At 44.7% G+C, this 6,698-nt stretch overlaps 1 pseudogene; it reads left to right on the forward strand.

The window, feature by feature from the left end:
• Positions 1-2,363: 2,363 nt before the first annotated feature.
• LOC138172539 (splicing factor 3B subunit 4 pseudogene) lies at positions 2,364-3,609 on the forward strand (annotated as a pseudogene).
• Positions 3,610-6,698: the final 3,089 nt, after the last annotated feature.

A 6,698-nucleotide genomic window follows, 5' to 3' on the forward strand; every position in this document is an offset into this window, starting at 1 on the left:
TGTAATTGCATCTTTACTCTATAAAAATCCATCTTGCTTCCTCTAAAGTTGCTGGTTCCTCTTGGAACTTGGCCGCTTCATGAGAGGTATCAATCTCAATAAATGCTTGGATTAGAGGTGGTCTGACTGAATTCTTTGAGACGGTTCCACCACAACACATCATGAAACCCAAACAGTTTTGGGGTGGGCAGAGCTCCCCCTCAACAATTTTTGGCATCCCTGAATGTAAACCACAACACTGACACATCAGAAGAAGGGACCATAAAGCAGAGGATACTTCCAATATGAGAAGGCCAGAGACAGAATATACTTGCAGGGTGAATAAGCTGCTTTGGCATACAGGGAAAAGTCCAGAAAGCCAAAAGCAGATCCCAGAAAGGAATGACCATCTAGCTTATTTCAGTATGGATTTCAATTATGCTTTTAAGAAATTTGGGTCTCTGTGTCCCTAAAGGTCCTTGATTTCCCTTCCCAAACCAACTTTCAATAGATTGGCTTCTCACTGATTGAAGGGCTGAGTTGCAGACCTTGGGGAAGGCTTTGAAAGAACAGCTTGAATTCTGCTTTGAGCAGTGAAGCCCTAAGGCAGACAAGTCTGCTCTCTGGAAGGGACTGTTAGCATTCAGGTGGAGTAAACGATTGCTTTGAGAGGACCACACGCTGCAATCTTTTCAGCTATGTCATTTCTAATAGGCTCCCGAGCTTGGCAGAGCAGGTTTTCCAAACATTTTGCATTCCTGGCAGCACCACTCTGGGTTCTGGAGTGTCAGATTTCAATCCTCTGGCTGAGGAAAGAAATTTTTGGCTATTGCTAGGTGCTAAGTAAATAGGAGGCATGAAGATTTCAGCAGCCTGAGAAAGCAATTACTGCAAGGCTGTGGGCTTTCAAATCGGAGAATTGCTTGAATTGGGTGGAAGATTGGGGGGGAGGAGTACATTGAACAGAGAAGGAGAAGTGTTGGGGAAAATAATGAAGAGCCCTGTTGGTAGAAGGATAAATATCTTTAATTTACTCTCAAACTGTGCTTGCCAAACCCCAGGCTGTAGCTTTTTTAAGGCTGAGTTTTATTTAACATTAAGGCAAATAAAATTTATGGAAAAGAATGAGTTCCAAGACTAAAAAGGAAAAAAAAAGTCTGAATGGGGGATAATTGAGTTTCGTTATATGTAATTAATCTTTGTGCGCTTTAAAGGGGATCCCAAGAATCTTTTTCATAAGTCTTCTCACAAACTAAAAGGTTACAGCTTTCCAAAGATGTTTTTCAGCATCTGTTGGATTTAATTAGAAGTTGAGCTTTGCCAAACACATCAGCATATCAAGCTTGTGCTCTTCAGCCTCTGAGTTCCCTATTGGAAAGGACTCTAACTCTTACAATGTTTATGAGCTCTGCAATGCCTTTCACTCACGCTTTACTCACTCCTACTTCTGTGCCTTTGGTTCCTCTCTTCCTTAGACTGCTTTCACTAGCAAAGTTATAGTGATATATGAGGAAAAGTGGGTAAGTACCAGGCATGGACAGAAAGCCTATCTCTAGATATTTTCTAGAGAAAATATCTTTATTTTAAAGTACATCTATCACAGATTACCAATGGGACCTTGGCTTAGTCATTTATCTTTCTGAACTTCCATTTCACTACCTGCAAAATGGGAATAACAATGCTCCACTCTCTACCACTTAGACTTGATATGACCATTTAAATGAGATAATGTATCTAAGATATTTTATAAACCTTAAAGCTTTATAGAAAATGTAAGCTATTATTATACTCTGTAATGACTGGCACTGTATTCTTCAGTATCTACCATAATGCTGACAGGGTACAGGCCCAAGCCAAGACCTTCACCACTTAGCCCAAAATAATTTGGGTCCCATTTGTCCATGGGCCCTTGGAAACCCCACCTTGAACTCTGCCTGAATTTCCTCACTTGACCAGGTGCTCCCCTGAGGCCATAAGCCTTCCATTATCACTATGCCCAAATCTCTGTGGAGCCTTGCCCTCCATCTTCTGTTATCTCCAGATAGCATTCTGCTACTTCCCACCCTTGATCCTATCAAAAACCCATTCTCTTGGTTCCTGACCTCTGACCTCTAGTCACCCCAGCCTACTGAACACTCCCATAGATCTCTCCTTTAGTCACCCCAGACTAATTGGCCAACCCTAGATCCCTCCCACACTCATTCTGTATATAAGTCCATCTTGGGCACTATTAAGAGGCTCAGATTCAACCTGGCTCATATGTAATGAAAATGTTCAGATTCCTTAAGAGTCTAGCCAATGAGCCCCTCCCCTACCGGTGCCCCGAAAGCAGAAGCGCTCCCGGTGCGGAGCCGCTGCCTGGAGACGGTGAGAGCACATTCAGTATGGCGGCGGGGCCCATCTCCGAAGGGAATCAGGATGCCACTGTGTAGTGGGGGGCCTGGATGAGAAGGTCAGTGAGCCACTGCTGTGGGAGCTCTTTCTGCAGGCTGGGCAGGTGGTCAGCACTCACATGCCCAAGGACAGAGTCACGGGGCAGCACCAAGGCTATGGATTCGTGGAGTTCCTGAGTGAGGAGGATGCTGACTATGCTATTAAGATCATGAACATGATCAAACTGTATGGGAAGCCCATACGAGTGAACAAAGCCTCGGCGCACAACAAGAACCTGGACGTGGGGGCCAACATCTTCATAGGGAACCTCGATCCCGAGAGTGATGAGAAGCTGCTCTATGACACCTTCAGCGCCTTCGGGGTCATTTTGCAGACTCCCAAGATCATGGGGGATCCTGACACAGGCAACTTCAAGGGCTATACCTTTATCAATTTTGCTTCATTCGATGCCTCTGATGCAGCGATTGAGGCCATGAACGGGCAGTATCTGTGTAATCGACCTATCACAGTGTCTTATGCCTTCAAGAAGGACTCTAAGGGGGGACGCCACGGTTCTGCCGAAGAACGACTTCTGGCAGCGCAGAACCCCCTGTCTCAGGCAGATCGGCCACATCAGCTGTTTGCTGATGCACCACCCCCACCCTCTGCCCCGAATCCTGTCGTGTCTTCTTTGGGATCTGGGCTTCCTCCACCAGGTATGCCCCCACCAGGCTCATTCCTACCTCCAGTACCTGGAGCCCTTCCTTCACCAATGCCTCCCGCACCTATGCCACCTGGAGCTGGAGCCCATGGCACTCCATCAGCAGGAACCCCTGGGGCAGGATATCCTGGACATGGCCATTCACATCCCCATCCATTCCCACCAGGCGGGATGCCTCATCCCGGTATGTCTCAGATGCAGCTCGCCCACCATGGTCCCCATGGCTTTGGACACCCCCACGCAGGACCCCCAGGCTCAGGGGGACAGCCTCCTCCACGACCACCACCAGGAATGCCCCATCCTGGTCCCCCTTCTATGGGAATGCCACCCCGAGGACCCCCTTTTGGATCTCCCATGGGTCACTCAGGCCCCATGCCTCCCCATGGTATACGAGGGCCTCCTCCGTTAATGCTCCCCCCCTACGGATACAGCAGTCCTCCCTATGGCCACCAAAGAGGACCCCTTCCTCCACCCCGGCCTTCTTCCGTCCACCAGTACCCCCTCGTGGTCCACTTTGGGCTCCTCTTCCTCAGTAGAGCCAAATTTCTCTATGATCTGTTGCACTCCTCTGAGTCTCTTCCTGTCTTTTGGACCAGTCAGAGGAATTGTTGCCCCCTGGGCCTGGGGCAGCACTTTCTTCCTCAAATTTGTCTTTTTTTCCAGTGTGATCCCCCCCCCCCACTGGACTTTTTTCTATGTTGGGCTCCACTTCTTCCCCAGATATTGGCAGTGAATAAAGCCGGATCCCTTGTTAAAAAAAAAAAAAAAGAGTCTAGCCAATGCTGAGATTTCTTAAGAGTGGCCCATATGGTAGATGTTTTAATAAAATTAATTTTTTGGTGGGCTGAAATAAGGTGTTTGTTGAATTAATTCAGGTAGGATCACATGATGCTATTTCTGGGTCCAAGCACCCCTAAACCCCAATAATACAACTCATTCTGTAGTATATATGACACTTGGGGCACATCCTTCTCACATGAGGAGTGCCCAGAAAAGCTTCCCTAAGTGTGATAGTAATGGAATATAAAGATCCCCCCGTATTGGCTTGGTTTTTGGTTTGATTGTGTTAAAGCCCAGAGCTTATTAATCCCACCTGTGGGATGGACTTGTTGATGTGAAAAGAGAGTCCTGAACTGGGAGGAGCTGGTGATGTAGATTTGGAGAGACACAAGAGAGAGAGGCAGAAGAACTTTTTTTGGAAGCAGCACCCTTGTGGAGGCAGAGAGAGACTGAGAGGATTGCTGAAGGCCACTTTGAATTGCCCTGGACGTTTGAGACCTGCCCCCACAGCTGCCAAGGACTGAGGAGACACGGCTGTTTTGCTGGTACTTTGTCTGTCTGTTTTGATGTTGTTTTGCCAGACTTGTCCACTGGTGAAAGACAGTCCTGTTGTTGCAGAAGTCCTGGAACCTGGCTGTTGGTTCAGAGCTCCTGAGACTGTTCTGCAGACAGAGAGTGAATACTGTCCACTGGTGAAGGACAGTGCTGTTGTTGCAGGGGTCTGGGAACCTTGCTGTTGGTTCAGAAGCCCTGAAGAAGGATTTTCTTGTTGTATGTTTACAGAAATCCTGGGAGGGGGTTTTGCTAATGTTTTCAGGGGTCCTAGGATTTTTCTGCAGACAGAGGATAAATTAATGAAGAGACTGGCAATGTATCTTGTGGCCTTGCTAAGCTTTGTCTCCCCAGGAACAAAGATTGCTGAAAACTTGGCCTCCTGTCAAGATGAAGAAAAGACCTCCATTTGGGTGTTAAGTGCTGTGCTTAAACTTGTTGTAACTCTGGGGTAGATTCAATTGTGATCCAGGGGTGGGGAACTTTTGACCTTTTTGTGTTCTATGATTGAACAAATGAATGTACTTTACTTATGATTGGAAACTAATCTCCATTTGAGAAGAGGGGCTTTGTGATGGACTAAATGAAGGTACAGCCTAGGGGTAGAGTAGTATTTAGAACAGGGACTTTGTAATTGATTGAATGAATGTAAGGTCCTGGGGTGGGGTAGTACTTGAAGATTATTTAATCACACTTAATAAATGCTGTATTTTGAATGAGGTCATAATCTTCTCTGTTCTTAATTTGTTACTGAATAAAATGGAGAGCACCTATGCTGGTATTTTGAACCTTGGGAAGTTGCCTTTCCTTGGCATTACATTACACTAAGGTTCTATGAAATCTGTCGGGACATAACTATTTAAAAAATATCTCAAGGTTCCCTACTAATGTTTTTGCTTTGTATTAATCAAAGGACTCTATCTAAAGAAAGGACATTTAATAAAGTATCAACATAAGAAAAAATAGCAATAGAACATCTTCCCCATAAGCAAGGAGAAAATTCACTCAGAAATATGCAAATCAGCACTAGGAAGAGTGGACATGAATTCATCAGGAACATGTGAAAGCACAATAAATATGTGGAGGAGCATAGTACTCCATGGCCACTTATATCTTCTCAGAATGTCTTTATACTGCTGTTCTCAAGTAGCAAGAGGATGTGTGGGATCTGCTAACTTTCCTTTACCTCAGAGATCACAGATTAAAATTTTAGCTTTTGTAACTGAAGGATGCTAGTCCTTCACTCACGTGGTTTTTCCAGAGTAATGATGAGAAAGAAAATTTTAACTGCTTACTTTATATCCTTTTTTTTTTTTGATCCAAACCTGTAAGTTCATCTGTACAAGAATCTACTACCAAAAAATCTCTTACTAATGCAGAGCAGTTAGTGATCTGCATCTAGATCTATGTGTTCTATACACATATTAAACTCAGCATGTCTAGAACTGAACATGGCATCTGTCCTCCAAAACCATCCTGTCTTCCTAACTTCCCTATTTCTGTTGAAGCTACCACCATTTTCCCAGTCATCCAGGCTCACAACGTAGGTGTTGTCCATGAGCTTTCCCTGCCCCCATCCCATATACAATTTGATGTACAGATTGTTGATTATACCTTTGTAATATTTCTCACATATGCCTTCTTATTCAAAGTTATTTTGACTCAGTGACCCATTATTCCCAGCTCTGCTTGTCAATTTGTGTTGGGGAGGCTCTGTTGGGCAAAGTGACACTGAGTGTGCAGTTTTTTGGGTTTTGTTGTTGTTGTTGTTGTTTAAAAGCAATTGGGGTTAAGTAACTTGCTCGAGGTTACACGGCCAGTTATTTCTGGGTGTGGTGCTGAGTATCTGAGCCCAGATTTGATCCAAGTCATCCCAACACTGGAGCCGGTGCTCTTACTCACTGTGCTACCTGGCCGCCCCGAGTGTGCAGTTTTTTTTTTCATTATTTGATCTTTGCCATACAACCCTACTTGTGACATGTGTACCCCTATACTTCATTCTCTGACACATAGTCAGTGACTAGTCTCTTTCTAGTTCCTTCAACAAGAAACTTAATTTCCTAACAGGACATTTGTTCTGGCTATCTCTCATGTGGGGAATACTTTCTTTGCTCATCTCTGCCTCCTGACTTCCCTGGTTTCCAGTCCCAAATAAAATATCACTCTCTATAGGAAGCCTTTCCCAGTGTCTCTTAATCTAATGCCTTGTCTCTAATCATTATTTTAAATGTATCCTGTATATAGTTTATCTATACATAGTCTCATCCTGTATGCTTTATTTGTTGTTGTTGTT

The sequence above is a fragment of the Petaurus breviceps genome, unplaced genomic scaffold (assembly GCF_028583685.1).
Source record: "Petaurus breviceps papuanus isolate PSGF00001 unplaced genomic scaffold, PetGlider_PUasm1.0 551, whole genome shotgun sequence".
Taxonomy (NCBI): Eukaryota; Metazoa; Chordata; class Mammalia; order Diprotodontia; family Petauridae; genus Petaurus; species Petaurus breviceps.